This window comes from Spinacia oleracea, chromosome 6 (assembly GCF_020520425.1).
Source record: "Spinacia oleracea cultivar Varoflay chromosome 6, BTI_SOV_V1, whole genome shotgun sequence".
Lineage (NCBI taxonomy): Eukaryota > Viridiplantae > Streptophyta > Magnoliopsida > Caryophyllales > Amaranthaceae > Spinacia > Spinacia oleracea.
The window spans coordinates 118,426,427-118,449,241 of NC_079492.1; the positions used below are offsets into that span (position 1 = coordinate 118,426,427).

General features: G+C 35.1%; 1 long non-coding RNA gene across 3 annotated transcripts; it reads left to right on the forward strand.

Moving 5' to 3' along the window:
• Window positions 1-8,811: 8,811 nt before the first annotated feature.
• On the forward strand, window positions 8,812-15,284 carry LOC130464076 (uncharacterized). 3 transcript variants are annotated; one of them, XR_008924371.1, is made up of 9 exons: window positions 8,812-9,420; window positions 9,626-9,713; window positions 10,565-10,658; window positions 10,887-10,952; window positions 11,714-11,863; window positions 11,957-12,038; window positions 12,226-12,330; window positions 14,562-14,756; window positions 14,837-15,284. It is a non-coding gene; the product is annotated as an uncharacterized lncRNA (long non-coding RNA). The 3 variants fall into 3 exon arrangements; XR_008924370.1 differs by having other exon boundaries at window positions 14,562-15,284; XR_008924372.1 differs by lacking the exon at window positions 10,887-10,952 and having other exon boundaries at window positions 14,562-15,284.
• Window positions 15,285-22,815: the final 7,531 nt, after the last annotated feature.

A 22,815-nucleotide genomic window follows, 5' to 3' on the forward strand; every position in this document is an offset into this window, starting at 1 on the left:
TCTTTTTTATAATCCCTAAAAATTGTAACTATGCCCTAAGATGCCATCAGCTTGAACTTTTGGTGCAGAGTGGATGCAACGGCTTTGTTCTCATGTAGCCACGGTCTTCCCAAGATTAAGTTATGTGAGAGATGGCAATCTATTACCATGAATTCAATTTTCAATGGAACGTTCTCATGCATCAAAGGGAGTGTGGCTGATCCTACGATTTTTCTCAAAGTTTGATCAAAACCCCTACAAAAAATAGAGCAGTGGGACAAGTGTAGATTATTGTATCCCAATTTATACAAATATTCTTGTGAACAAAGATTGACAGCAGATCCGTTGTCCACCAGTATGCGATCAATATACTTTTTTCCATGTCTGAATGTGATGTGCAATTCTTCATTATGGTGAGAATTTGGAGGTAAATCGATATTTGAAAATGTAAGGCTTGATGTATCTTCAAATGGCTTAACATGTCTATGTCTTCGAGTTGTGAGATCAAATGGTATCAGATTGGGGTATAACATGTCAGCAATGTGCATCGACTGGTCATGATCCACTGACATATTACATAACTTTCTCGGCTGATTTTGTGATGGAAAAGATTGAAAATTCATGCGGTAGAGAGTTCTACGCCGTTCAATAGTTGATACATCGGGATATATTTCTGTATTTTCAGGTGCTTTGGATCTTGAGGTTGATTCTTTTGGTTCAACAGGTTTTTGAGAGGTTGAGGTTTCTTTTGGTGGTTGTGCCCTCAAGATTAGGGGTGTGCAAATGCGGGTTTGGTTACCCGCTAGTAATTTATTTCGGGTATCCGTTAGTTTCGGGTTGCAAGAATGCCGACCCTAAACCGTATCCACAACTATTGGTACCCGCTTTTTCGGGTATCGGGTTTTTTCCGGTCGGTTCGATCGGGTAATAGTTCACATTAATTTGTACATATTGAATACTGTAATCATATTTAGTTGAAGGAAAACAACCATCTGTGTAAATATGTTTTTAAATCTCTGATTTATATACATCACTGCATCAGAATATCAGATATTCACATGAGCAACGTACCATACCAACTGATCTAACAATAGTTTAGAATACTTATAATCAATATCCAAACATCCAAAAGGAAAATATTATCCAACAATAATACATTAACTAAAACATTAAATAAAACATCAACTAAAATAGCTACAACATCAACAAACTGATAACTTCAGCAGCAAACGGGCAACGATCTTCGGCCATTACTCATCATACATGTTCAAGATTTCAATTTCATTGAGGAGAGATGCCTCTACCAAATATGAAACAAACAACATAATTACTTTATTAATTAAATTGCATAATAACATTAAGAGAAAAAATTGAAAGAATAGAGTAAAAATACAGTGCCTGCTTAATGAAAATTGAAAACGTCAAAAGGATTAGGAGAGAATTCAAAGCTGATGTAGACCATGAAACTCCCAAAGATGATGCATAAATAACCATATTTCAAGGAGTAAATGGCACGTTGATTCTCCAATTAATTAAGCTCATAATTAGTAATTAGTAATTAAGTTCATTGTTCATAGAATTTCTATTATTTTTGAGGAATTGTTCTTAGGCTTCCCTGTTGAATATTATACCAATTTTAATATACTTTTGTAAACTCATGCCTCTAATCTTTTGCTCGTGATTCATCTCGTTTGATAGTCTACAATATTTCTATCTTAAAATCCATAAAACTCAGAAACAATTGAGATATAAGTAAAAATGAAACAAAATTCAAACAATCAAATAACTTACCAAACAAGATGGATGAAATCACTGAAGGTGGATAACGCCAGAACAAAACGACGCTTACTCAGTTCTTAAGGTCTCTGTTTCTCTTTGTTTCTCTCTCTTTGTTTTGAGGAAGACAGGAAGTTGAAAGGTTGAATGTGAAAAGTGAAAACTGAAAGTGTAAAACCCTAATTTTACTTTGTAATTGGAGTATTGGAATCGGTTGGGCCTATTGGGCTGGAGTAGTAATGTAGTATGTGAAAATTGAGGGGGAATATTGAGGGGGGAAATCAAAAAATTTCAATACTGTAAACAAATTTGATTTGAATAAATGGATAAAAGTATATTTATTTATTTATTTTAAATTAAATTTTATAATTTCGGTCGGTTCGGTTACCCGCTTTTCGGGTCGGTTACCCGCATGTTCGGTTCGGGGTTTTTTTAAATAAAAAAAATCCAACCCTAACCCTATTATTTCGGTTCGGTTACCCGCTTTTTCGGTTCGGTTTTTTCGGTTTTCGGGTTCGGTTTCGGTTTTCCGGATTTTTTGCACAGCCCTACTCAAGATAGCATGAACAATACAAATCCATGGTTGCCCCAAGATAATATCATAATACTGAACAGGTGTTTTTACCACTATGAAATCCATGGGTACATACATTCCTTCATAACTGACAGAAATACATATTAATCCCAAAGGACGATACTTGGGCATATCATATCCTTTAAGATCATCAGGTGTGAGACGTTCCCAATCTCTGTCGGAATACCCAAGTTTAATGAAGGCTTGATATGGACAGATGTTAACCTTGGTGTCTTCATCAATCAAAACATTATCCTTCTTCTTGTTGTTGCAGATCATAGTGTGAAACATTGTGTCTTTTATGAAGCCCTCTTCAATGAGTTCCCTCTTCATTATCTTGGTGTCAATCTTAAATAAGGTTGTTAATTCTTTCAGGGAAATATAAGGGTCAACAATTGTTCGGCTTAGGTATGAAGCGAGAGCCTGTCGATAAGTCTGTGAATTCATAACTAGTTCCCACAATGAAACTTCAACGTGCTTCCCCTTGGGGCTTGGTAGGTTACCAACACATGATAGAAATCCGCTCATGTTGCAGTACCTTATAAAAAGAAAGAAAATGAGATAATTAAATGAGATACCAATTAAAAGAAGGATGGCAAGAGGCAAAGGATACTAATCCATTTTTTTTAGAAAAGACTCGTGTCATTTTGGCAGGTAATTAATGAACTTCCCTAAGAAAAGTTATGTATAAATTTTATAAGCTTTTGGGTTAGCGTTAATTTATTGGTAATTCGTTCTTCTATGGATTGGTTGAAATTTCGGTTTTGTAGAATTTTGATCTTATTAAAACATTAATTTGTCATTTGTTAATCGAATTATTTATTTTATATGTGTAGAATCTCGGGTTTTTTTTTAAGTATTTTGTAGGATTTCTTTTTTTTAAAAAAAAAATAATTAATTTTTGTTAAATCCAAGAGAAATTATTTTATTGTAAAAATTTCTTGGTAAAACAATTGGAAAGGGTAATATTTGAGATAAAAATTTTGAAATTGTTTTTTTTTTAAAAAAAAAAACAAAAAATATGCAAGAGTTTTACTTATCATGAATGAAGAGTATGAAACATTGTTAGGATCAAGCATGCGTTCGGTCCATGTGTCCTAGACGATAATGACGGGGTAATTTCAATTTAAGGGAAATATTATTCAAGTGGCCCCGTATCACTTCCATTGTGAACACCGGGGGTGGACGCTCCTACTCAACCGTTTGCAGTAGCGCACAGAGGCAGGTTTACGTCCTTAATTCATTAATTTGTTATCTAAATCCGACCATGCCAGTAGGCAGAGGTATCGGCCTAATATAGAAAATGGATGATAAAAAAAAAATTGTGTGTGTGCGGACCATTTTCACATAAGCATTCTCATATACACATAAATTCACATAAACATGTTATACAGAAAAAATAAATAACAGGGGTAGCCATAATGATTTCTAGATATAAGTCATTTTAGGTGTAGACCACTCATAATAAAAAAAATCTCCCCAGTGGAGTCGCCAGACTGTAGGACCTGATTCTCGACCGACTATTATTTACCTTGAGAATCCTTCATGAGAGTCTGTTCAGACTGTTTATAAAAGGTTTAGAGTCGCCACCCTATTTTTATCCGAACAGGGAACGGATTTTGTCAAACCATTTAGGAAAAATGTTCAAAGAAAACAAATTCAAAATTGATTAATAACTCCATAAAACAAAGGCTTTTTTCTTCTTTGAAAACTGGTCTTTTGAAATCAAAAATTCGGGTTCGGGGTCTAGGTTAAGAGAATCGAACGTCTGGAACTCGTCTTCTCTTCTATTCTAAAGAATAGGCTCTTACACTGACTTAATATCTAGTTGATTTGATATATGGCTATTTGGGAAGTTAGATAAAAAAAAACACATAGGATTCACGTTGTCATACACATGCAATCATACAAAAAAAAAAGTTTTACTAAGCCAAGACAAGATTATTAACGCATGATAGGTTTGATCATTGAAGTTGCACTACGTACCGATCATCATGGGATTTGAATCCACTCTCGGATCAAAACCATCGTAGTTCGGACGAATGTCTCACTTTAAATGGCCAATTCCACTTGGGTTCGAGGGGTAATGATATTGGGTTTTATTTTGCTTGGGATAAGATTTTTGTAGTCCCTGATCAATTCACTTTAAGAATCAAAATGATCCACTTAGGGTTGAGGAAATCACACCGATTAGTGATTACCATAAAGGTCTTCTGAATAAGACGGTTTCAACGAGAATGTGCGCCCTGATTGGCGGCTTGAACGGATCAACATGGTTTTTTGTAGTAAATTATTAGGGAGTCTCTTTGATAATTTTATTTTGAGAAAATTCCCATCATGAGGGTAATTGAGGCATTCTTTTTGGTTTTGTGTTTGGGCTAATGGAATTGACCAAACAAAGTAAGACATCCGTCTAGGCCTCATCGCCAAATAAAAGGGACAATTGACTATTCAATCGTATCTGATTATGATTTAATCCACCGAAATTTTATAGTGAATAAGGGTTTTTGATGGAGATGGATTACTTCAATGCCTTATATGATTGATGAGTCAACCTAACGCTTCAAATTTGAAATAAGGCCATTATCATGCGTTAAAATTCATTATGACTTAATTGATCAAGCAAGCAAGATGTTTCACACTCCATACATTGACAAGATTAAATTCGGCAAAAATAAACTTGATGTTGTGCACAAAACTGATTAATTGCATATTTATTATTATGGGATTGAGTAAAGTTGTTTTATAACAATTTTGCTAATTGTTACACAAATTAAAGATTTAAAAAAACTTTCTTTACTTTTTCTGAAGTCATCTCTGTTATCTATAAACTCTTACAAGATTTAAAAGTTTTAACGTTTCTTCACTTGTTTCTGAAGTCATCTCTGTTATTTTTTATTATTAGGAGATGTCTATCAAAAGGTTCGTTAGTTTAAAGTTTAATAATATATTAAGAGTGAATACTCAATTTAGGGAAAATTTACCATTGCACCTAAACTTTACCTAAATTAATTTTAGGAAAGTAACATTGGGTGGGAATTGCCCTTACTTGTTAAAAGAAAATTGGTAGCTATTTATTAGTGGGATAACGATGATTATATTTATTCTCAAGAGGATTTTAAAGGCTTCGAGCTAATTTCTTGATTTATTTAGATTATTTGGATTAAATTATAAATACTGATATTAAAACACTTTTATTGACTTTAATTGGTTCCTGAAGATTTTGGTGATTTTTAGAATTATGAAAGTTGATTATGACACCATTGACAATTTTATGTTTGTTTTGACATTATCGAAAAATATTGATTGTTATTATGTGAGTTATTTTTTTATTAACTTAAAGTTTTATAGAAAACTTTTATGAGGGTGCAATAGACTTTTATAAGACATTATATCCTCTGTTTCATTTTAATATTTTATAATTTTCGGATTTAAAAAAGAGGAAAATTTAGATTTTTCTTAATTAGTAATAATTAACTTTTAGTTAAGAAAATTTTACATAAAAAAAGAAGTTTAACTAAGGTAAATTTTATACCACTAGGAAGACAAAATTATTTACTTTCAGTGGTGTTTCAACAATTTTTTTTTATTTATAAATCTTAGCTTAAGTTAATTTATTTTAGTGATTTAAGTAATTGATCTTATTTAGATAGTTAACACGAAAATATTCGTCGTTTATTCTAGAAGTCTCCGAAAATTATAAGTCATATATGGTTGGAAAGATCTTCTTATGTACTTTATTTCATATTTAAGAGTCTTTGACTGAAAATTACGTTTTCTGAAATCATGCATATCGTTTTTGTCTTTTAATTGTTTTTAGCTAAAAAGTACATAACTTTTGATAGGGAAATGATTTCGACTTGATTCTTTTTGCAAACTTAGACTTAAATTATTGTCTTTGTGATGTTATGTAAAGTGTGTTTAATAAAAGAAAATTATTATTGTCATTATCTTATTAATCAATTTTATGCACAATATCATTCATATTTTTTGATAAAATAATTTGAACTAAAATTTAATCATCCAAACAATATACTCCGTAAGTGAAAATAATATTTAACACATAAATCTCAAATCTCACCGGCCCTAAAAACTTCACCAATAGGATCAGTTGCTAATAAAAGGTTATCATAGATTTAGGGTAAGTTAGCACCTAATATCTTGATAAATCCTTTTCGTAATGTCACATGGAAACAAATATGTTAGTCCACAATAATAATCAAAATAAATTAGATTAAGGATTGAGAAAATGTACCTTGATCCGGAAGTAGCTATTTTAACCTTTGATGAAATGATTAATATAACCCTTTTTTTTACTTTAACAATACTGATCTTTTTTGTAAGATAAATATTTCTTAATTACTTTTTTTTTTTTTTGGTTTTTTTTTGTGTTTTTTGGTGAAAGGAAAATTCTCACAAATTACATAAAATACTTAAGATAATTAAGCTACTTTTTTTTTATAAGAACCTTTTTTTTATTTTATTTTTTATGAAAACTCTAGTAACTTTTTTTAAACTCTTTTAGAAAGGATTTTCAGAAATTTGCTTGTTTTTTGAAAATGTTGTGTTTTGAAGTTAAATTTTTGTTGCTATTTATAGAAAAAAATATAATTTTATAATAATTTTTGAAAATAAAATTAATTATAAAAGATTTTGAAATAAATATAAATATTTTGTAATCGTGACATAAATTTAATACAAGATTTCAAAAAAGATTATGTTACTATTTATTTTACTATTTTCGTTTTATTTGTTTGTTTTGATAAATTATACCGAATTAGAGTTAAACTGATGAAATAAAATTTCCGACATAAATATTTATCAATGTTTCTAAAAGAGTAAAACTTAATGAAAAGACCCTAGTGAAACCGTTAATTTATTTATAATGAAATTGATAATTTTTTCTTAAAAAACGATATTATTAGTAACATAAAAAAATATTTTAGCGTTGCGTAATGTCACATATAACATTAGATTTTGGAACTTTTCCTTTAATTATTTGCGTTTGTACTTATATGTACAAATACGGGTTAGTACTTTCCTAAGTCTTATATAAATTTAAATAATTAATTATGCGGTACTTATTTACCTGTGCGGATTTTATAATCACGTAGTCACATGAGCCTTAAAGACGGGTGATTACATTTACTACTCCGCATTGAGTCTTGTCGTGTGTTAGTTTGTTGGGACATAACCTTACGTCCTTATTCATACAGTGGGGCTACGGAAATAAGTGGTGTTTTCTAGTGTGACCTTTTTGTTTTTCATATAGCCAATGACCCACTCACTAATATAACGTATATATCTCATTGGTCTTATGAGATAATTGTCCAAATATTTATGAGCCCGGTCCATGGATCACCTTTTATGTGGGAAAACTTATTACTTTAAGTACTTTAGTGGTAGCCTACTTGAAAGTTTCGAGACTTATTCTTGAAAATATAAGAATACTTATTTTTTCGTAAGTGGTACTACCTATTTTGGCCTCGGTGCGTAAGAAAATAGTAGATGTTGACAATTTTACCTCCTAGGGAAATTATAGCCCGTTACCCAACGTTAGGCATGACCACCTTTCATCTTGTTACATACTTCGTATATCTTAGACTTGTACAATCTAATTTCAAATTTATACAGTCTACGTTATTGATTGTACAGATAACTGATTAGGTATAAGCCAAAGTGATCTTTACTTGGCATTATTTTACCGACTTTTTTTTCTCCCATGTGTAGATATTAGAGGGGTAACATAATTTAGTTAGTTAAAATGAAGAAAAGAGTGATTATACACTTGTTCTTCATTCTCGTTTTTTGAGGGGCAGTCCCACGAAACACCTCCGATCAATGGTCAAACGTGGTCCGTATTTGCTAAAATTTGGCCAGCCTGTTCGGGACATAGAGCCCTTCATTTCCACCAAAAATCTCGGCTTTTCGTGCCCTGAATCAAGAAATATGATAGCCACACCAAACTCCATTTTATGGTCACTATCATATCATTCACTCAACTTACTTTCCCTTATCATAACTTTTATTATTTTCTCATGTTATCGGACTACTCATTACCCTTGTCCGATAAATTTCTATTTTTAATCATACCCGTGATTATATTTCGGAAGGAAAACGTGAATAGTGAGATGATAAAATGAAAACAAAATTATACAGTTAGAAGATAAATGTACGGAGAGGTGAATTATCACCGCGTTGCGCTGCGATTCACTCAATGCAGTCCGTGACAAAGACTCAGTCACAAAGTCTCTTTCTATCAGAATGCATACCAATGTATGGCTAAAAAAAGAAATTCTACTGTATATCATTATTCTTTTGCCTAAATCTTAACCTTATAAAGCCACAAACTTCATTTACTATTCACACAATAGTGAATTGTCGAATATGCCCCCAATTTCCTTCTTATATTTTTTTTTTGTCATTTTCCTTAAGAATAGTGCCCGGACTATTTTAACCTTAGGCCATCTTGGTACACTTGTTTCTTTTTTTTTCCTCTTTCTCCTTTTCTTTCTTTTTCATTTCTCTTTTTTCTGATTGTTTGGCGGGGAACATTATCCTTTCTTTTTTTCTCTCCTCCCGTTTTTCCTTTCTGGGTCTCTGCCATTCATCACTCATCCACAAACTTCATTTACTATTCACACAATAGTGAATTGTCGAATATGCCCCCAATTTCCTTCTTATATGTTTTTGTCATTTTCCTTAAGAATAGTGCCCGAAATATTTTAACCTTAGGCCATCTTGGTACACTTGTTTCTTTTTTCCTCTTTCTCCTTTTCTTTCTTTTTCATTTCTCTTTTTGTGATTGTTTGGCGGGGAACATTATCCTTTCTTTTTTTCTCTCCTCCCGTTTTTCCTTTCTGGGTCTCTGTCATTCATCACTCATCATTCATCATTCATCACCTTCCTCCGTTCTTTCTCCCCATTTTTGATCTCCCTTCTTCCCTTCATGCTGATTGTTTATCCTCTCGTCTTTCTCTTCCATTTCTGACCAGATCTCTAAACTTTGGAGATCGGGAATGAAAGAGATTGAAGAGTTTAATGATAATAAAGGAACGATACATCGATTCATAGATCTGAAACTCTCGAAGGTATTCTCTCTTTCTTTTTCTTTTACTCTTTTATTTGGTTTAGTGTTCGTAGTTCAATTGGGATTTAATGGCGGAAAGTAGGTTAGGGTGAGGAGAGATTTTTTTTTTTTTTGCTGAAACCCTTGTTTGTGATTGCTTACATGTTCGGTTGGAACTCGAAAGGTTAGATTATAAAGATTGATATTTAAGGCATGAATTGTTGCAGATTCTAAAGATGAATATTTAAGGCATGAATTTGCTTGATTGTTACTCCGCCGCATCGACAACCACCAATCTCCTGCGCAAAATTATCAGTATGTTTTGTTAAATTAATGTAATTGATTTTACTTATTTCTTGGATTTGTTGAAGATTAGCTATGTGCCCTTTAATTTTGCTTGTAAATTTACAAATATTAGGTTAAAGAGTAGTTGTTAATCACAGTTAAAAATTGAATATTGGTTTCTATTTAGGTATGTGATTTTTTGATATTTAAGTCGATATCTTGGTGGGAATTAGTTGAATCAAAGGTTATAGAAATTGTGTTTGTTGACCCTTTTTTGAGTTGGTTGTTGGTTGAAGTAGAAATCTAGGAAAGTTTCCAAAAAAATATTATAATTGCAAACTCTCAATCAAGACACTAAATTGATGTATTTGAATTTGTTTTTAGATCGCCCATTCTGCTGTTTTTTCTTTCTGGGTAAATTGATTTACTGAATATCATTACTCTTGTCAATCTTGTTAATCATATGCGGCTATTTTTGTCATGAATCATGTTTGCTGTATTAAGTAGATGTAAATTCCTTTAAAAGTTTAGGCTTTCTGTATTAAAGTGTGTTTTCCTGCATATATTATTGGGTAATATTTGATTGAATATGTTGTTAACGTGCTTAGCTACTGAATAATCTGAAATGCGGCGACTCCTTCGTGTTTTCAGGTTATTAGAAAGTTCATTGTAGTTGTTGGTTATTCATAGCTAAATTTGAGTTTTTAGGGTGTGAGATAGGAGACGTATATACAACAATGCTTCCATAGCAGTGCCAGGGAAATTGGTTTCATCAAGGATTTTCTTTTACATGGAAACAAACATATAACCTTTGCTTTGTATTATCATTTAATTTAAGTTATTTAATGCCCATGATTCTTCATTTCTCCTATTTCTTCCAGATTATTGCTTCGTTGATAAATGGAGCCCTAACAGCTTTATATTTCATCCTTTGGGAAAAAGGCGTCAAAGGGGTCAAAGCAGTGGCCTTCTTCGGTATGTTCTCTTATTGTTAGCTTTGTATTTCCTAATGATTGAAATTAGTATAAAATCCCCTGTCATGATAAAGTTTCATTGTATACTTGATAGCATTCTTTATGAACTTAATTTTCTCATGTGTTTCTTCTGCAATATTGTCTCTAATCATGCTGCTTGCATCCTTTTTTTGCATATTATGTCAATACGAGAGAAGTTAATTAACTTCTGCAGTTGTTCAATTCATAGTTCAGGTGCTGTACTTGGAGTATTATCTACGATTCTGTATGGCGTAGGGGTCATATCGGGAAGAAGGTAGCTCCAAGATTCTAATTGTACTCTGTCATCTTTATTAACATAGATTGTTTTCTTTAAGGAAGTCAATTGGTAATATCCCCCTATTTGACTGACATGTTGACGTCGTTATAAACTTCTTTGAACAAACATTTGCAGAGTTGATGGAACATTGTGATGAATTTGCACTTATAAAATGGTCAATAAACATATAGTTTAAGAGAGTACCATAAAAGGGAAGTTTACAGAAAAATATACTTACAATACCCTAATCTTCCACCCCCACACTATCAAAACGATAAGAAAGACAAACTAGGAACGAATTTGAGAATCAGAAGGGGAAGAGTGGTTTAAATTCCATCGCGTTCATCTCGGGGTTTGTCTCTGTCCCAAATATAAGGCATCTGACAAATATGCTTTGTCTGTTATAAGTTTCTTTTTCCATCAATTGGGTAGGAAATACCAGTTGCTGGTCACTTGCCATAGTATGGAAGAAGTTCAACCTCTTGTTCATATGAATACATTTAGAAGTGTAGTACAGTGGAACTCATTTATATGCTACACCTATTTTCTATATCAATGAAAAAGCTGAAAATAATTTTTTCATTACATTGTTCACTTGCAAATAATTTTTTCATTTCATTACATTGTTCACTTGCAATAATATAAATCTATCATTAAAATTTTATTAAAGAGGTCATTGTCCCCCTGTTGTTACATGCATGTCCTTGATGCTCTCGGAGGTGCTCTATCACATAGTTCTTTATGAATTACATTTGCAGCATCCAAGAAGCTCTAAAGGATATTGATTGGACAACTCGTAAGGCTCGTCATTAGCGCTGGGAGATCGAGATTGCTTCAAGTGGAGGGCCTTCTTGGTACCTTTCAAGGCTTCTTTCACTCGGACACTTGAGTCATGCTGCTTTGATAAGGTCAATGTCAATAGCTCTTATATTCTTATTAATAATTATCCTACATCAGAAAGAAAGTTAACTAATTTACTAATATATTCTCTTATAATACAGGTGAAACCAGTCAGGGATACAACATTGTAGGCACTTCATTGCTGGAAAAGTATTGAAAGGAAGAATGTGTCTGGACCTTCAGGTTAGCTATTGTGGCCTATAGAATAATGTCGCTTTGATCACTAGACCAAGCTATACTAGATTTGTATCCTTACGTACGTTAACTCATGACCCATCTACATTTAGGAAATACAACCACATTTTTCTCTCTCAAAAGACATTAATCCTGCTCCGATTTTAATCCCTAGGTTTGTATTTTGTTATATCAGGTCTATTGATTCACTGGATGTCTGCATTTGTGCGGAGATCCGAACTAGAATATCACATACAATTTTGAACTTGTGTCCATAACCCCTTTAAGCTTTACAATGAAGGTAATTTCTTGACAGATTGATCCATGGTGAAGATATGATGTTAGTTTATACAATTTACCTGCGATAAAACATATATCTTCATTCTTTATTTGTTGTAGTATAATGGAAAAAAATATTTAAAATGGTAGAGCAAGCTCCTTGGGTTATATAATCTCAACCGAATGGAAGAACTTTTCGTTAATATTATCATGATTGGTCATGTGTAATGGTGCCGCTTGTTAGCCTTTCTATTAAATGGTGTATGTTGGTTCAACAATATATATTTCTTGCATAAATGGATGTGTATTTTTTGGAGACAGTTATAGACTTATAGGGTCTGGATAGTGGGTAGTGGCATGGGTGTGGAGGTCAGACCCGGGAAACAGGAAGCAGACCTCTGCTTGTTAAGGTTTGGGAAGTAGCAAGTCCTAGGGAAATTAAGCAATATGTTGGATGTAGACAATTATAGAAAGTTATAGGAATATTACTGCAATTGAGTTAACCCGAGTGTATATTACGATTCTATAGTATTGTAGTTGAACTTACCTCCTTACCAATGAGAGAATTACTTCATTATATATATATTTATATATATATATATATATATATATATATATATATATATATATATATATATATATATATATATATATATATATATATATATATGTCTAGACCTTGTTGAGTTATTGTATCACTTAAATGTTACAAGGTGATGAATTTATTTTCAAGGCCAAATACATTCTGGTTACAACAAAATATCCTCCATTGGCACTTCAGACTGACGAGGACTATGTATCCTATCACTCTTTAAATCAGGTTAAGCTCCTATTAAAATGAAAAGTAGGTTTGATGGTCGTTGGTGGTGAGGGGATAACATAATCTTATTTGTCTGGCATGTTTTAGGTACCTATTAGGCACCCCATGGGTATAAATATCTATTTTAATACTCCCTTCGTCCCCAAATACTCGCAACGGTTTGACTTTTTGCACTATTTCACATAATTTCCTTTGACCCTATTTTATTTATAGTATATGAAAATAAGTGTTAACATATAATATATTGTTGGCTTCATCTTAATATATATTTTCAAAATATTAATATTTTATAAGTTTTTATAATATATAATTATAGATATTAATAGTCAAAGTTGTGCATTGACAAGCGTGTCCAGTCAAAATGTTGCGAGTATTTCGGGATAGAGGGAGTAAGTAGTTTAGAATTCAAGGATAATAGAAATGCACAGGGGTTGTTTACATATGTGTAGAGTTGGTAGCCTTCTAAATAACACATTTGTGCCTTTTAGCAGTCTACTTATGGATGATTTATTGTAGACTACTGGACTGCTAGAAAGTTCTGTCAGGATGAAAATAAAATAAGCATTTTGAAAGTGGAAGGTGAAAAGCATCCTACTATGCTAAATGCATTCTTGCATAAAAGAGTATATGGGAAAAAATAGTTCTTCTTATCTTGTAATGTGCACGTTGTAGTTGTAGGTATCAACAAGTTTAATAGAGGATTAAGGTAAGTTGGATGAATAGTTAACACGATAACTTAGCTTTTCTATTGCATCTTATACGAGGGGTGCTTTATGTTATTTGTTAGAGTTTAGACATGTGTAATGATGTGCACACACAGAGCTTAGGAAAACACCTTTTTTCAATTCAATATGTTGTTTGGCTGCACTTTGATACTTAACGTTTACTTCCTTCTCTAGGAGAGGGGGGATGAAGCGTTGTTCAAGTCCGGGTTGTAGATTATTATCCTTATGCTCATAATGTTAACTCTCACATCCTCTTAAAATGGACTAATGTGTCGCTTGATTTCATTGTTTTTTTTTTAGGTTTAGTAAAGGGCTTCATATAATTAACAATTATAGTATGAGCTAAAAAATGTTCTAGAGATAGGATAGGATAGGATAGGATATGACTGTATTAATTGATTGATTTAGTCCTATTCAATAGTTATATATGAGCAAGCTTCTGGATTGGGTTTGCTTGTACATGTGTGTTCTTTTTTGTTGCGTATCTGATCACAAAAAATGAAGCAGGCTGAGTGTTCTTTAATATAGTCCTAATACTTCAATTAACTTCGAATTGCCTTGGTCCAACTTGAGCTTTTTTATACATTTCACTCAGTTGTTGATTGAGTACTATGAGATTCCATTCATTAAAATTGTTCATCGTCTACTTATTGATGCTACTTTACAATAGTTTTGAGCAAGCTCTTAAAATTTCCTCTTTCACTACAGAGTACGCAACACTGAACTCATGACTCGTGAGGGATGCAATCTGCATTTGTTATATGTTGCTCATGTATTTCTATACATTATTTAGAGAGGCAACCCATAACCGGTGTTACAATGATGCATCCTCCGTGGGTGGGTGGAATTCCCCTCTAATGAATCTTTATGGTTCGAAACAAGGTGCAAGGAGTACACTTTGAGGTTTGTTTTTGTTATTCCGCTGAATATGTAGGTAATTACCAAACCAAATCCATCTTAATTTTCAAATGTTGGTTGTGCAGATGGAATTCACACTAACTTGTCAAAATGGGACTACCTTGTCTAAATATCTAACATATATAATTAGAATACTTCATTTTTTTACGTGCTAGGGAAAAAAAAAGATACATGTATCGTTAAATGTGCAAAATGATCAACCTATTGTGTATAGTACACTTGCCTCATATCACCTTCTGAGGTCGTGAAGGAGCTTCTCCGCACCGACATGTTCTGTTTTGATGGAGGTTGGACTGACTCTTTGTCCATGTGCAATGCAATGGTGTTGCTTGAAGCAAGTGGTCATGGAGGATGACAACGTAGAGGAATGAGTGCTTTATTCCTTTCCAACATGCTCATTGCGAACTGCATATATATGGAATCATTGCAAGCATTTCTTTCATGGTTATGTGTGTGATTTTTCAACCCCCCACCCCCACCCCTCACCCAAAAAAAATAACTTTGCAACCAAACTTTCAAAAAACTTGTTAATGTAATTGTAATATGGGTATTGTGGTTAGGTTTTATTTATTTATTTTAAGGAACATAGAGGATTTTAGAATCTCATGTTTCTAGGCTTGCTATTGTGCCTCCAAATTGGCACCTACATTGTAACGTATTTGTATTTCACATTGTTCACTACATGCAATTCCAACTTTAGGCTGGCAGTATTAGCATCTTTCGTCCATTTTTCAATAACCATGAAATTGTAAGCACTCGTCATTTACGTAACATTTTCCAAACTTGATTTTTATATCTTGGGGCGCACGATCCAACAACTAGTGACAAACAAATAACAAGATTCTCATCAACTTGTTAGGCCAATTCCACTTTGACGACAAGGTGATTTTTTTTCTCTTTTACTTTTTTTTGTATATATATATATATATATATATATATATATATATATATATATATATATATAGTAAATGTGACAAACTAAACCCGTCATTTTACCCGTGTTTGTTTACTTGGATTGTCCTAGCCTATTAATTAACATCATTATTCAGACCCTTTTTGTCCTTGACTTTTCTATACTTAGTCATATGACGAAATAAGTCATACTTAGAAACTACGAATTTGTCCTATCTTGAGGCAATCGTGCGCACGTAGACTCAAAACCTTTTCGTCCTGGGGTTACATTCCTTTAACTTTTTAGTATATCAGTGTGTGTCACAGTACGAGGTTAACCAGGGGCATATATTATCTATCCCAAAAAATCCACTTTTGACTTCGTATGTTATATAAACTTATGTGTCCCCACATTATTAGAATGGTCCCCAAGTACTGTAAACTTGGTTATACGGTAATAAAAAGGTTATTGTATACGCAGAGGTTATTATACCCGTCATACACGAAGATACTATGATGAATAATAAATATACGGTTAAGATTTTCACCCTATAAGAAGAGATTTTCCTTATCCAATCCACCATTCACCACTTATTTCTTATCTTCTCATTCTTAATCTTACCCAAAATCCATCCATTTCTTCATTTTCACGGCCACCATGGTTCCTAACAAGCAAGAAAATCCTTTTTCTTCGGTTCAGGAGGATTTACGAATGTTAAAATTATACATGGTCTATATTATGGGTCTAATAGCCTTGTTAATGGCCATAGTGGTTTTCATTATTATGAGTAAGTGAAGATTACGAGTTTTCTGGCAAGACAAGGCTAGACAAAAAATACACATTCTACCATTGTATTTTGATTTTGTATTAATCTTAAGGCAGAAGTACATTTTGTAAGGATTATGTGTATTTTCGGAAATTATTAATGAAGTATTTATTATTATTGTTCACGTTTTGGTTGTTCGTGTTGTTCTTTTAAAGTTGCTAATTATTGGTAATTATTTCCATGATTATAATAAAAAAAAATGGAATTGTACAACAAGAAAAAGAATAAAATATAACAAATATGGGGATCAAAATTTGGTGTCTACAGTTATGGGTTCATTATATTGGGCTTAGCCAATTTGGGCTAGGATTAGATTTAAGTTTGTTTGAATCCAAAACGGTTAGGATTGTTTTCCAAATTCAATCGAACGTGTTTCCAAGTTCTTTTCGACATAAAATTCTAAAATTATTTTTGATTTCATAAATCGTTAAAAATATTCAAAATGCGTTTGAATAAATAAATATACATTAAATATATCTATTTATTACTAAAATTCACCAACATAATTTAAATATAAATTAATTATACGTAAAAATATATTAATAAACTTTATAAATATACGGGGGATTACAAACACCATAACCCTAAATTAGTATTTTTAACCATACAACCCTTATAGACAATAAAAGCGTAAAGGACAGAGAAATTCAAAATCAAAGTCTGAAATTCATCCAAGAAAAAGAAACAAAGGCATGGAAATAAATCAGACACATGTTATCAGTTAATTATGGAAATGTACCCTACGAGTCAATTGTAAATTAAAAAGAAATATGTTAAAACTCAAAAATATAGTGAGTCAATTGTAAATTCAACAGAAATATGATACGACTCCCATTAGACCAACAATTGATCTTCAAGTCAAAATAATTTTCGTATAATCATGGTGAAAACACCAAACAACTTATGTACTCCACGAGTCAATTGTAATTCAAAAGAAATTATAGCCTAACTCGGCTAAATCTCTTCTTTAGTTTTAAATACACAACATAGTCGGGCAAAAATCCATAATTCAACTTTGACATTACCAAAGGCAAATTAAATAGTTACTATGTTATTCTGAAATGCTATAACGTACTCATTCTACTAAACATCAACATGGCAAAGCAGAAATTATGTATACTTTGAATTCAGACACAACTACTGCATAGATAATAAGTTTAACATCACAGATCCAAATATCTAAAACTATAAATCACATATGAACGAGCAATAACAGATCGCATGCAAAGTTATTCTTTAAACAGACACCAACATAACCTACAATTTAATAATGTAAGGTGTTATCAAATAAATAATCCATAAAAAGACTCCAAGTTATCAGAAAACAATTCAAATAAACAACACCATAACTACACGCACAAACACACACAATGTAAGGTGTAGACACCTACTTTTGTCCCCATTCCCGAAAGGGAAGTTTCGATGATGAAAACGTAAATCTCCACTTGACAACGCATCTCCTATAAAATAACGAATCTCATTACCCCTTTTCATTTCACCCGAAACCTGCTATTTATAGAAACCTGCTATTTATGGAAACCTGCTAAAAATAGTAACTGCCGTAATGGGTAGTTGTTAAAAGTGGCAAGTCATAAGAGATAGAAACCTGTCAGAATTAGGTGTTGCACTCCAACATAAATCCTAAATGAGATAGAAATTGCGAGAGAATCCTATTCCTAATATGATTCGAAAGTAAGAGTCACGTATTAATTAAAATCCTAACGAGCCTAGAGTTCGTAACGGGCCCAGACGCATCCCGTCACAAGGTTAATACGCACTAAAGGACTCAATTAAATCTCAAATACTCCGGATTCTAGGAATCCGAATCTGACTAAGAAAAACAGCCCAGACCCTATTTTCAACGCCTAGCTCTGGGCGCCGAAATCTTCGGCGCCGAAATCTTCGGCGCCCAGGCCTGGGCGCTGAAAATACCGGGTACGTGTTTTTTCCTAATTCCTCGTGGATTAGAGTTCTGCAATTCTATCTTTCCACGAACTCTTTTCTATAAATAGGGCCTTAAGTTCGACGTGAAAAGAACACACAACACACAATTATATTCTGAGTATTGACTCTAAACCCCTAAGCCTAAGCCTCACGCTGCAAAACTGATCACGCGTTCTGTCGCAATCGATCCATAAATCGAACAAAACGTATCCCGTCCCATAATTTGAGATTCGTTAAATAAAAGGAGAAATAGCAAAGTCAAAGTGGTTAGTTTTCTGAGAACCGTGACGCACCTCTCAAGGGTGCGTCGTAATGTGTCCCTTTTCCATGGTTTAATTGCTTTCCTCGCCCTTTTATGAACTGTTAAACTAACTAAAATCTGATTGTTCGATCACGCTTAATAAATATGATATTTTTGGGAAATTGGATTATCATGCTAGGTCCCTTAAAATAATCTAAATCAGATAATCGCGTTCGATCTAGTACTATATGTTGCATATTGATAAAATCAACTCAGATTAGTTTAATAGTTAACGCATGTCCCTTCAATTATTTATGTTGAGCTAGTAAGGATATCCTGCCTCTGGAGTTATCGAAGAGCGAGTACTCCTCTCGGTAGTTACAGTCCCCCAAACCCTCAATCTCTACCCTGCGGGTGTACGTTGAGTGATCCCCACCACCAGGGATCACAAGGGAACCTACGGCCGTCGTGGTCAAACATAATTGCACTCCCTTTATGTCACGATAACCGGGTTTTGTCAGTTTTTCTCATTGTCGTTAAAAACTGAATGGCGACTCCTATATTACTAGTAAATTGGGTGTAAACTCACAGGAAATCCAATTACACTTGATTTGACAAAAAGAAGCGTCACACCCACGAGGGACGAGGTCACGCAAAAGCCTCGTGCTTTTTCGACCCCCTCACAGTGGCGACTCCACTGGGATAGTGAAGGAAATACTCGTGCTTGTAGGTAATCAAAATAGTCGAAGGGTGAAACGATCCTACCCCGCGTTTATTTCCCAATCAAGTTGGGACGACCTGAAAATCAGCATATTAATGTGAACGGACAGAACCGCATAACGAATCTTGGCTCCCTTGGTGTTTCCTCTTGGGAGTTGGGACTAAGGATACCCATCGCCAACCGGGGGATGCATACGCTTAGAATGTTGCCACTCGGCACTTTCGCTAGTAGTACACCCGTCCCAAACCCAATCGCTCGCCCATTAGGTCCCTCTCGCCTGCATGCCCCCTTGGCTTGCACTTGCGGGTTGGCCTCTTGAGTGAAATTCGTCTGCTGAAGACACTACCTCGACCGGGGCATGTGTTGGATCTACGATAGAAGCGGTACCAAGCCAGGCGCAAATAACTACCCATATAAGCCTATCATAAACTACTTGACATATTATTATTGCCTCATGATGGAATGTTAGTTATGTGTAGCGAAATATATGATTGTGTGTGACAAACTATCCTAGAAAAACCAACGACCTTAAAAATTGCCCAAACATTCATAAACCAATTTGCCAAAGAGTTATACCGAAACACGTGTTCCGCAAACCCGAACGATCGCCACAAAAATAAGCGACGCTCGGGATGGCCTGTAACGAATCCCACAAACGCTGCACAACGCGTAAAGGACGTTATTAGGCAAGCACGCAAAATCGAAGTCGCATAAACAAAAGTAGACGCAAACAGAAAACGAGAACCAGCCAGGGACGCATTTTCAACGCCCCTGGCTGGGCGCCAGAATTTCTCACGCCCTACGCTGGGCGCTGAAGTTGTTGCTTGGCCTTCTGGTCAGGCGCAGCAGCCTCGGTGCCCGCGCAAAAGGAAAATATGTAGCACAAAAACGTTCGTAAAAAGAATTTCTACGAAGGCGTAAGAAAAGCACTCGATTTCAAAAGCGACTCGTAAAAAATTAATAACTCTTTGCGTCGTTGTTAGGCCTCATACGACGACAATGCTCGGCACTAAAAACCGAACATGCTAATAATTATGAATGTCACACGGGCAAGTGTTTCGAAAATCCAAAGAATGACCAAAAGAAAGAACTAAAAAGTGTACCAACAAAAGAAAGAGTAAAAACCAATAGAGAGAGTCGAAGTCTAGACTAAGTAATACTTGAAACTTTGGGACCTAAACTTTAGCTTATCTTATGCATAGGACTGGTCCTGCCACTTGGTGCCGATCAGGAAATCAACGGTTAGTGCGCCTCGAAGATACATCGCCAACACCAGGTTTAGTGACTCCAAGCTCCGTCCGTCATCCCTCATTTCAAGGATCTCCGCTTCCCCAAACTCGATTCGCACCCTCAAACATGTCCATCGAAGAATTGCAAGAGTAGATGGCTCAAATGACCCGACTCATGGGCCAACTGAAAATGGAAAACGAAGCGTTAGCGGCTGCACAAGCCAAAAATGACCTCGATAACGAGAAGAGGATTGAAAAATGGTCCTACAGCAAACCATGGGGATCAAGTACTTCTCCCTCGATCCTGAAACTTTTCCTGGAAAACTACCAGAAAAGTTTAGTTCATCTGACTTACCAAAGTTTAAAGCCACGGACAATCCCCGTGATCATCTATTGAGCTTTGTGAATGCCATGAACTTAAAAGGCGTGGACAAGTCCATGTATCTACCCGCCTTTCCTTTGTCCTTGGAACCTGTGCCGCTCAAATGGTACTATCACCAGGACCCTAAGCTCTTCCCCACTTGGGAAGACTTTGTCAATGTCTTCATCAAGCAATACTCGTCGAACATGGATTTTCAAGTCACCATGCGCGAGCTGGAAGTTCTCTTCAAAAAGAAAAATGAGGGTTTCACAACCTACTTTGCTAGATGGAGGGATCAGGCGGCCCAGCTAATCAATAGGCCTCCCGAAACAGAATTGGTCCAAAAATTAATTGACAACCTGGACCCGGCCTATAGACAGCACCTTAGGTACCTGGGACTTGACACTTTCAAAAGAGTTTATGATGTGGGAATAAAGATCGAGGATGATCTCGCAAAAACAATACAAAGTAAACCCCCATACAAAAGCAATACCTACAACAGGGGCAACACATCCCAAGCCCAAGAAGTCCATGCCGTAGAGGATACTCCCGCCCGAAGAAGCCCTGGAAGATGGGTCCGAGACCGAAAGTTTGCCCCACTCGGGTCGACTTTGGTACAAGCCTTTGAAAGACTAACCAATCAAGGAAAGTTGAGACCTATAGGCCCCACCCGTGACCCTCCTGTCAAGAACAAATATTGGGTCGAAGGTACTTACTGCCAATTCCATCAAGGAAATGGGCATGACACCGAAAACTGCTGGAATCTAAAACATACGATCCAGGACATGATAAAGGATGAAGTGATACCTCTCGCTAACGTTGGCAAACCCAACAACAACAAGAGCCCACTCGTCTCTTGTCACATCTCTCTCGACCAACCAGAAAATGAGAACTTCAACCCTACGGTGTACATTACGCCCCAAGGTGCACCACCCGCTGTGGTCCCTATGGATCGAATCGAGAGAGAAGTGTGCGGTGTGTGGGATGATGATGCTGAAGATATTTACCTATCTCAAGTGTCGGGGCAGGACCTCTTTACTGAAACTTGGCTCGGGTATGCTCTCATTGACACCACCCCTCAGGAGCCCGAGGTCGACAACCTCACCCGATCCGGAAGGATATACCAACCGGATATTCACCCACCTCCTATGGACGATATCCCAGTTAGGCAAACTCCTGAGAATGGACGGCACACCACCGTCGCAGAAGTCATTGAAAATCCTCTCTTGAAACAACTAAAAAGAACCAAAGCCGAAATTACCATCTGGGATCTCATGTGTACTTCAAAGGAACATCGCGAAAAGCTTATTCGCTCACTCGACCTCATCTCAGTACCTACAGATATCACACCTGACTCACTGGTTAGCCATGTCACGAGAGATGCCGGAGAAAAGGCCATAGTTTTCACTGACAAAGACTTGCCCAAAGAGGGGGGTGCTTACAACAAAGCCCTTTATCTAGTGGTTGGATGCAAAGGACAAAACATCCCCCTAGCGCTCGTAGATAACGGTTCGGCGGTCAATGTTTGCCCATTGCGAACCGCCCATTGCTTGGGGCTAGGAAATGATGACTTCCAAACCTCCACGCAAGGGGTACGAGCTTATGATAACTCCCGAAGGCCTGTGTTGGGAAAAATCAACCTCACCATACAAACCGGGCCTGTGGCACGCACCACGGAGTTTCAAATAATTGACATCAAGCCCACTTTCAACCTCCTCTTGGGGCGACCTTGGCTCCATGACTTAGGAGGTGTGGCTTCTACCTTGCACCAAATGGTTAAACTTAACCATAACGGAGTAATACTAGAAATCCGCGCCCCTCCTCTCGACG